This window comes from Triticum aestivum, chromosome 3B (genome assembly GCF_018294505.1).
Source record: "Triticum aestivum cultivar Chinese Spring chromosome 3B, IWGSC CS RefSeq v2.1, whole genome shotgun sequence".
Classification (NCBI taxonomy): domain Eukaryota; kingdom Viridiplantae; phylum Streptophyta; class Magnoliopsida; order Poales; family Poaceae; genus Triticum; species Triticum aestivum.
Window position 1 is genome coordinate 801,345,404 of NC_057801.1, and position 10,850 is coordinate 801,356,253.

The window sequence follows — 10,850 nt, forward strand, 5'->3', positions numbered from 1 at the left end:
CAATTTTTGCAACCAAAATGGGTTACACTCTGAGCATTGTACAGCTTTACTTGGAAATCCACACCATGATGGGTACTTAGGATAATTTTTTTGGTTTCGAAACTTCCATGGTCTTCAAAACCCATCCTCTCCAAGACATAGCGTCTTGCAAAGCATGGGATAAGCTAGTCGAATTGGAAAAGATGAAAAATATTTTCATGATTAAAATAGTTGAAGTCATGATTAATTACGAAAAAAACTATTGTCGTCGTTGCGTACCGTATGAACATCAAAGGTCTCGTCGAGCTTAATGCAGAAGCGCTGATCTTCATCCAGCTCAATGAACCTGTCGCGGATACCTTGGTCGTCGTGGCACAAGTCGCACTCCCCCGGGCGGTTTTCGTCGTCCGAGTACGACATTTCCGGCCTATGTTCATAATTCAAATGAAGGAGAACTTATCCAATATGAGCATTCAATAAGCAAAACCAAATCATAAAATAAGCAAAACCAAATCATAAAATAAAGTAGTATTCAAATTAGCATGCATTCAATAATTATAAGCAAAAGTACATCATCTCTTGGTGTTCGTACATCGTCGAATATTATCACTAATATAGCATCACTAATACAACTAGAACCGTAGCGCCCGACGGGTATCGACGCGGGCGGTGGACACCCAAAGATATAGAACCATCACAGGATCATAGCTTCAGTGAGATCCCTGAAGAACCTGCCAGGTATTGTCGAACCTGCCCTCCAATGCAACCATGTAGCGACGGACGTGCTCATCCTCCTCGCTGACACGGTGACGTATCACCTCCGCGGTGTCCGAAAGCCTCGGCACCGTCACTGGCCCACGCGACCGCCACCAAACAAGGATCGGGTCAACAACGGGCTGCCTCCTCACCAACCTACGTCCCCCGGAAGGTAGCACCTCACAATACCAGCCCGGCGGAGCCCAGTCCCGAACATGGCCCTGATCAAACAAGCCTCCACCGCCGAGTCGACGACGATGAGGATGCGGGATAGGCATCGCCGACGTCGATGCGGGAACTACTTCTATATATAGTTAACTAAAGTAGTTTTATTAATTAAATCAACTATCTAGTTCAACTACTATACTAAGCATTTACTATAAATAAATAAAGTAGCACTTACTATAAATAAATAAAGTAGCACTTACTACAAACTACTTCTATATATAGTTAAATAAAGTAGTTTTATTAATTAAATCAACTATCTAGTTCAACTATACTAAGCACTTATTACTATAAATAAATAAAGTAGTACTTACTAAAAACAAAGTAGCACTTACTATATAGTACTTACTAAAAATAAACTAGTATTTTTCTAACTAACTCATATTTTTCTAACTAATTATATTACCAAAAAAATCTAAATAAAATAGTAATTATATTTTTCTAACTAGCTAGTTCAATTATAGTACTTACAAACACAATCTAAATATCACCAAACATAATATGAGCAAATTAACAGGAAAAAAATCTATTAACAGAAAAAAAATCTAACACAATATGAACAAATTAATTACACCAAAAAATCTATTAACAGAAACAAAATCTAACACAATATGAACAAATTAATTACACCAAAAAAATCTATTAACAGAAAAAAATCTAACACAATATGAACAAATTAATTACACCAAAAAAATCTATTAACAGAAAAAAAATCTAACACAATATGAACAAATTAATTACACAATCTAAATTAACATACTATGAACTACATATCTAAATTACTACACATCTAAGTTGCTCACGGCAAGGTCGACGGCGACGGCGACGGCGAGGTGCGGTGATGGCGTCGGGGCGGGGCGGGGCGGCGACGGCGTCGGGGCGGGGCGGGGCGGCGACGGTGTCGGGGCGGGGCGGCGACGGCGTCGGGGCGGGGCGACGACGGCGCGCGGCGTTGGGAGATCGAGGAGGAGGAGAGATCGAAGTGGGGATGCGGTTCTGAAATTTTCCTTATATAGCAAAGTCTTTGGTCCCGGTTCGTGGCTCCAACCGAGACCAATGCACCCTTTAGTCCCGGTTGGTAGCACCAACCGGGACCAAAGGCCTCTTTTCAGCAGCCCAAAGGGCGGGAAGCAGAGAGCTTTGGTCCCGGTTGGTGCCACCAACCGGGACTAAACGGTGGGCATTGGTCCCGGTTGGAGCCACAAACCGGGACTAATGGCCGTATGCTGGCACGGTGCGGCACGAAAGTTTAGTCCCACCTCGCTAGCTGAGAGGGGCGCGCAGTGGTTTATAAGCCCCACTGTCGCTCCCCTCTCGAACTCCTCCCCACTGCAGGCTTACGGGCCTACTTACTACTGCTTTGCCTGATGGTCCTACTGGGCCACCTACGGGCCTGAATCCTGGCCCATGGTGGGTTTCTAGTCGTATCCAGGCCATGGGGGCCCAGTAGGAGGCATTTTTTTTCTTTACTTATTTATTTTATGCATCTGTTTTTTAGTCCCACCTCGCCAAGCGAGAGGCACTCGCAGCTGTTTATAAGCCCTGAGTGCAGAGACGATGAAGAAGAGGCTCAATGCTCACCTGCACGTTGGTTCGCTTCAAGCCTTGAGGAATAGGGTAGACTGCACGGAGTTATGTGCAGTGCATTTTACACTATTCTGAACGGCTTGAAGCGAATTAACTAGCATTGCGCCTTTTTTTATTTTTTTAATGATTTATTACCACACAGAAATAAATAGAAAAAAATAAATATAGCAAAAAAGAAAAAAAACTATATAAAAAACTACTCAGAAATAAATAGGCGGCCGAACTGCACCAGGTGGCCGAACTAGCCATGAAGGACTCGGTTTTCGGCTTTCTCTACTGAGGTGCTCGTCCGGCAGATCCGGGACACAATCGCAGTAGTTCTCCCTGCGCTACCTTAGCCGATATAAGTTCGGGGTGCCGAGCGACCGAGAAGGTGGTCGGACTTTATTGCCGTACTGTGAAGCCCCTGATCGGACCTTGGTAAACCCATCCGTTATACCGTTGGGTAGCGCGGACTCCTCGGTTGGTGTCCAGATAGTTGGCTGTCATATTGAAATTTTGATAGGCATGCGCGACTCGCTACTCCGGCAGCTGTATGATATCCGCCCTGAGGGCGGGGTTCGGCCTTGCCCATAGGTGTGATTGCATCATATGGTGTTGGCCTGAGTGATTTACCACGTGGTATCTAGTCAACGTGGTTCGTCCCATTAGCATACGGTAAATTACCGCATGGTGGGAAGGTGCCGAAAAAACTATATAAAAAACTACTTAGAAATAATAGAAGAAAAAATAGTTGTGATTAACTTTACTAAAATCTTTTTTATTTTTAATGACTTATTACAACTCAGAAATAAATAGAAAAAAAATAAATATAGCAGAAAAGAAAAAAACTATATAAAAAACTACTCAGAAATAAATAGAAGAAAAAATAGTTGTGATTAACTTTACTAAAAAATGAGCATAGATGCTTATTTTTAATGACTTATTACAACTCAGAAATAAAAAGAAAAAAATAAATATAGCAGAAAAGAAAAAAAACTATATAAAAAACTATTCAGAAATAAATAGAAGAAAAAATAGTTGTGATTAACTTTACTAAAAAATGAGCATAGATGCTTATTTTTAATGACTTATTACAATTCAGAAATAAATAGAAGAAAAAATAGTTGTGATTAACTTTACTAAAAAATGAGCATAGATGCTTATTTTTAATGACTTATTACAACTCAGAAATAAAAAGAAAAAAAATAAATATAGCAGAAAAGAAAAAAAACTATATAAAAAACTACTCAGAAATGAGCATAGATGCGCTTATAGAGAAAATTCAACCTAAATTCATAATAAATTTCTACTAACTTCAGAGAAATTCAGTATGAATTTAGGTTAAATTCCCTGTATAAGGGCATCTATTTTTATTTTGAGAGGAGTTCAACATGGCAGAGAGGGAGGGGCTTATAAACCGGTCTGATTCCCCTTCGGTTGGCGAGGTGGGACTAAACTCTGGCCATAACGAGGACCAATCCTTTAGTCCCGGTTGGTGGCATGAACCGGGACTAATGGGCAGTCTTTGGTCCCGGTTCAAGCCACCAACCGGGTCCAATGGTGGTGGGCCAGGAGCGAGGGCCATTGGTCCCAGTTCGTCCCACCAACCGGGACCAATAGGTCCAGACGAACCGGGACCAATGGCCCACGTGGCCCGGCCGGCCACCGGGGCTCACGAACCGGGTCCAATGCCCTCATTGGTCCTGGTTCTGGATTGAACCGGGAGTAATGGGCTAGACCGGCCTGGACCATTGGCCCCTTTTCTACTAGTGTAGGCTGGGGGGTTAGGGTTTTACAGACGAGATGCGATCTCGACCGCGGCCTTCCTTGTCCTAGGGAGTAAGTTGGCACAAGGTCGGTTCCATCCTTGTTGGGCCCCTCCAGTGTCTGGCCCATTCCTTCGCCTGTTCCGACTCAGCTAGCCACCTCGAATCTTGGCCCCGTTAGCGGGCTCTCGGCCTTTTATATGGCCACAAGGCAGCCCACGTTAGGCTGCCGACACAGATAGAAACAGAGTGTCCGACACTCACCTTGCTCGGTGCCGCTAATGTGGGTCACCTGTCAGTTACCTTTTTTTGCCATGAGCTGCTCATTGCGCCTCGGCTTGTAGGTTTGCCAAGGCCCCGACAAAAGACACTCGGCTTACATCCGTATGCCGACTAGATGTAAGCCGAGTGCATTACGTCGAATGTCAATGTCACACTCGGCGTAGCTGTTACTCCCTCAGTTCGGAATTACTTGTCGTGAAAATGGATGCATCTAGACGTATTTTAGTTCTAGATACATCCATTTTCAAGACAAGTAATTCCGAATGGAGGGAGTACCTGGGTAGTTTGCACACTCAGCTTAATATGTTTTTTATGTAGTGCAAAGATCAGAGCCGCCCAATGCTGCAGAATTCGGTCACACATGCCCGGTCTCGTAAGTGAAGTCAGCTTCGCAGGGAGCGCTGGGAAATGGAACGGAAAGAGCTAGGGATCGTGTTAGGTAGTTAAAGAGGCCAAAAGGAGCACAATTAATGCACTAAATAATGTGAAGGCTGTGACGGGCAAAGCAGCCGGCCACGTTCTCTCGCCTACTAGATTCTATTCCCTGCGCGACCCACTACACTTACCATGCCATGAACCTGTCTATCTCCACATGTTTTAAAACATTCATTAATCCCCTTCGAGCGACTTCCTGATTTATACTCCTTCCGTCCGGAAATATTTGTCGGAAAAATGGATGTATTTTAATTTTAGATACATTTATTTTATGCATTTCTTCGACAAATATTTCCGAACGAAGGGAGTATTTGTTTAACACCAGGATTTACGTGTAATATAAAAACAAATATACGTATGTCCTTAAAGAAACATAACAACTACTCCCTCCGTTTTTAAATATTTGTCGTTTTAGAGATTTCAAATGGATTACTATATACAGATATATATAGACATATTTTAAAGTGTAGATTCATTCATTTTGCTTCGTATGTAGTCACTTGTTGAAATCTTTAGAAAAACAAATATTTAAGAACGGAGGGAGTATATCTTGTTTTGAAAAGATGGCCAAGTTTGAGCGGTCTATTCACGTTAATTATCTCACCGTTTTTGTTTCATGTACCTGTAATCTCTTATTTCTGCTGGTTTTATGTACTTGTACTTCATACATCTATTTCGGTACAAACATGCTTTTATGGAGAAGTCGACACATTTTTAAATTTACTGGATCAAAAATTTAATAAAATATATAAACAATCATCTCTGCCGCGTGCAATTCAAAAAGCACAGCACACTTATTTGTGTTATTTGACATATGACTCCCGCATAAAAGTATGAAGCTGCCACTATTCAACATGTAAATGACCAACGGGAGATTAGTTACATGTTTAACGGACAAATCAACGTGGGGATTAGGATTGGGAGCATCTCGCCAAAAAGAAAAAAAGAAAAGGATTATAGCTGTACAAGCCGGTCATCCACCTCACGTATATATACACCGTTGCCCTACCTTCTAACTGACAACTCCATTTTTTTTAGCATCAGTACAAACACAAGCGCTCATATACACGCGCATACACGCATCCCTATGAACACACACACGCACACCCTACCCCTATGAGCACCTCTGAGATTTATGAAGTTACCGTAGGCGCCTCGTCGTCGACGGGAACGTCTCCTCCCACTGAAAGCGCATCGCCGGAAATCCTAAAATAAATCCAGAAATAATGCGAGCACCAGGATTTGAACCCTGGTGAGTTGGGGATACCACTGTACACCTAACCAACTCAACCACAGGTTGATTCGCAACTGACAACTCCATTTGTCCCATATTAAATCGCTAAGCTCCCCTCCGCTCGATCATTAGTACTACTCAACAGAGGTAGATCGATGGGGCCGGCACCCTGCACCAATGGCCTCTTCATCGTCCTCCTCCTCGTGCTCGCCGCGGCCGACTTCGGGTCGGGGCAGCAGAACCCGCCTCTGCTAGGGGCGTACTACACGACGAAGTTCAGCCCATCCAGGGCCACCGTCATCATCGTCCTAATCGTCATCCTCATCGCCTTCTTCTTCTTGTTCTTCCTCTGCCTCTTCTTGGACTGCATCCACCACTGCTATGGGCCTATGGCCACAACTCCTACTCGGCCACTAGACTCCCGATAGGCGCCGCCGCAGCTCGCCCGCGACGGCATCAGCGCGGGCTCGACCCGGCCGTCCTTGAGACCTTCCCGACCATGGCGTACGCCGACGTGAAGGAGCACAAGGCCGTCAAGGGCGCGCTGGAGTGCGCCGTGTGCCTCAGCGAGTTCGACGACGACGAGACGCTCCGCCTCCTGCCCAAGTGCTCCCACGTCGAATGCAGATTCTGTGAGCTTATGCACCCGGGCCTCACTATCCTAACGCTCCATTGTTGCTTTGAGATCTGTGCTACACAACTACCTTATTACATGGAATTTTCTCTTTTTTGTTCCTCTCATATAAAACATGTCTTGAACTTCAAACTTTGCAGTACAACATAACTTTGTAACTAGAATGTGAGATAAAACTTTCAGATTTTTTTGTCCGACATAAATATGAAAAAAATAAGATTTTTTAATCAAATAAATCTTATTTTGTATATTTATGTTGGACCAAAAAATCTGTAAGTTTTATCCCACATTCTACATAGAAAGCTTTGTTGTGCTGCAAAGTTGAAAGTACAAAAACATGTTCTATATGAGAGAAACAAAAAAGAGAAAATTATTTGCACGAATCCTGATGCAGAAATGAGTGGTTGGATAAGGAGTACCCGGGTGCATAGGCTCTAAAACATGTTTTCGCTCCCACGTCTTCCACCCGGACTGCATCGACACCTGGCTAGCCTCCCACGTCACCTGCCCGGTCTGCCGCGCAAACCTCGTCCCCAACGACACCGACTTTCCGGCCACCGGCGATGAGCTGTCGAGCGTCCATCCCGCTTCGCAGCCGCCGCAAGAAGTGCCGCCGCCAGATTCTGCAACGGAGGCAGCACCCACCGTCGTCATCGACGTGGAGGAGAGCGAGGACGAGAGGATCATCCGGGAAGAGACGGACGAACTTGCGCGGATCGGCAGCCTGAAACGCGCTCTGCGCTCCAAGTCCAACCGAGCGCCCACGCACTTCTCGCGTTCGCACTCGACGGGGCACTCGCTCGCTGCGCCAGCCAGCATCTGCACCGGCGCCGGCATTGAGAGGTTCACGCTGCGGCTGCCCAAGCCGGAGCACGCGGACAGACTACGGCGCATGAAGAGCCTCGTCGCGTTCACTGCCGGCCGGCAGGGCAGCACGTACCGTTCCCTCCGACTATGCGGCGACGGCAGCAGCCGCAGCGGGACAAGCGTCCGGCTGGGACAGTCAGGCCGGTGGCCATCTTTCTTGTCGCGGACTTTCTCCGCGGCGTGGGGGGCGAGGTCCACCCGGAGTGCCGAGTTGGGCGGGTCGAGCAAGGGCGGGAAGCCGGCCGGCGCCGGCGGCAAGTCAGTGGAGTGCAAAGACCACTAGACCAGGCGTGCGCTGCTGACAACGTGTTTAATTTGACCGGGCCTTCCGTTGCGGTCAAATGGTGTGTCACTCCAGCGAGAACCAATGATTTTTCTTTTTTCCTTACTTTTTTCACTCAAATAACTGCTTTTCAAATTATCTCAGAAAATTTGGATTTTTTTCGTCTGAATTATTCAAACAAATTTTGAATTCAAATAAGTAATTTTGTTGCTTGAGCTTTAATTTAGGAGTTTCAACTTAACTAGCATATGTGCATTTGGGTTGTTGGCATATGTTGGCTACATACTGAATGCTTTTCCAGACGCGTTTAGCGGGTAAACGGCTGCCCATTAGCTTTCGGCGGCAGCCAGCCATTTTAGGAAGCTTGTTTGCCTTCCTAATTAGGAATGTTCTTTCACCTGGTCTCTCTTCTCAGGATGTTTTAAGGGCATCACTAGGGATCAGACTATTGAGTCCTAGCGCCTCAGCGACCAGTGTGCTAAGGACGTGACTCCAATATAGAGACTCACATCCTTGCTAAACACTCTTTAGGGCTTCCTCTAGGTCGCCGTGTGTGGTCCTAGATTTCTCGGCCCTGAATTGTATGCCCATATACTTGGCTTTTGACCAATAAAATGAAGTATGTTTAGTCTTAAAAAAGTCAAGCATAGGTTGAGCTAGCTCTCTAACTACTATTGCACACAAAATTCAAAAGATTATAGATTGAACTCGCTGCAAGAGCATTAATTAGTTAGAATCAGGGATACTGAGATAGCACAAAATGTTGTGAGATTCTGGAGTGTCCTTGAAAAAAAATGCTAAGTACATACAATATAGTTATATGATTCGATTCAACTCGTGAGCTACTCTGCTGTAAATGAATAGTTTATTTATTTGAAATATAGTAGGCTCGGTTCATTTAAGGACAGTATAACCGAGCCTAAACCGAGCTCTCTCAGCGATTTGGGTTTTTGGCCGTCGGATTTCGCGATCTGAACGTTTGTGGCCGTTTGATCTCATGTGTATAGCCATCTCTTCCGAAACTGGGCCACCTGTCCTATGGCCTGCTGCTCCAGAGGCCAGAATGGTAGCCTCTGGTTAATCGGGTCTGTTTGGGCTAGAATCGGGTTGTCTGGCCCGTTTTCTGTAGTCATCTCCATCTCTCCAACAACCCACTTCTGTAACCGATCTGCTCATGTTCTGTGAAGAAGAAAACGCAGATCCTCGATAGGGAATGCATCGATCCATCCGAGGTGCGAGGGAAAGATGAAGATCCAGCCGCCGCGGGCGACACAGAGATCACTCGATCTAGCCGCCGCGGCGACGCGGGGATCGCTTGATCCAGCCAGCTGCCGTCCATGGGCAGGGTGGACGCACTCCCTCGACGCCGGCCTAGCTCACGGACCTAGGGCGAGCCCTAGGTGTCGCCACCATGCCCTCCTGCTCGCGACCCCTCGCGGAGCGGACGACCGCCCATCCGGTAACAAGCCCGTGTACACTTTGCTAGCTCGCAGGTATGTTCGGACCTCTCTCCCTTCCGGCTGCGCCACCGCTAGCTGTTGTGTGGAGATTTGTGATTTCTTTCTATGGGCTATCCCATCATTGGCCTGGTCTATTTTCACATGTTGAACTACATTGACTGAGAATAAGATCATTATTTTTATCCAGGGGTATACAGTTAAGACTTAAGAGTATTCAGACATTGTTTTGTTTCTTTGAGCAAATTGGTCATGTCAATCTAAATTGGTGTGTTTGTTTGACTAATGCAGGTGCCAAATTTTCTCAAGCATACTGGCTGGTCACCCGAGCCTAATTGAGAAATCAGTCAACTATTCATGGATCAGGCAAAAAAAATCATTGATAAATGTATTTGGTGTGCTTTAGTTTCTTTTTTAACAAGCTTTACAGGTCAGCTATTTGCTTTTTACATCTTCATAGATAACTAATGATACCTTGCAGGCTATTCAAATGATTTATATACCCAAAGTTTACACTATCAGTTAATTTAATTTAGGTAAAACAATTCCAAGTTCAACTGTTTGTTTTGGGAACTATATGCCAGGCGGCCGCTACCTTGTGTCGGTCGTGCCTCGCGCTACCCAGGCAAGTGCTTTTTTTTGATAACTTAGGCAAGTGCCTTCACCATGCCTCCTGCTCTTGAATCCTTGCGCCGGCCCTGCCGTATTCGCTGAATTCCTCCTAATTGGACGGGCTCTGGGCTGTGGCTAACTGCCTGTCTCCTTTTCCACCACACTGCAGAAACAATGCCTCCTCTGTGACGGTGACAAGGCAGTGGCAGCGGCCATACATCCGGCAACCAGGCCAGTGGTGCCTCCCCCCTCCCACTTTCCGGACAAGCTACAACAGGCGACAATCATTGTCTACTCCTCCCACACCTCTTCCTTGGCCAGCAGTCCAGCACCACCAGGTCGATCGCTCCCTCCACCTCAAGCTCTCACTATAAGACCCACTAGCTTGCACAAGCATTCACCGTACTGTATTCTTTTTGGAAATATAAGATGCTTCATGTTATTCTTGTGTGTTGAATTCTAATCATCTACTCTTGTAGTGCAACAGAAGAGGAGTGACATGTAGTGCTTTGCAATGGCATACTGATTTTTTCCCTATTCTTTTTCATGTACGTATATGGGTAGCCAATGATTTCTTCTCTTTGTCTGGTGTGCAGCGTGCAAGAGAAAAATCTCCTTTAACCATGTTCTGCTCTGATCATGTTCTGATTCTGTTCATCACCTGGCCAGGTGTGGAGTGAGAGGGGAGATTAGTTTGTATTTAGGCATAAGTTGCTTTTCTTTCATTTGATTTACTAATTTTCATAAATTG

General features: G+C 45.4%; 1 pseudogene; it reads left to right on the forward strand.

Annotated features, from left to right (window-relative positions):
* The first annotated feature begins 6,401 nt into the window (after positions 1 to 6,401).
* On the forward strand, positions 6,402 to 8,030 carry LOC123067954 (E3 ubiquitin-protein ligase ATL6-like; annotated as a pseudogene).
* Positions 8,031 to 10,850: the final 2,820 nt, after the last annotated feature.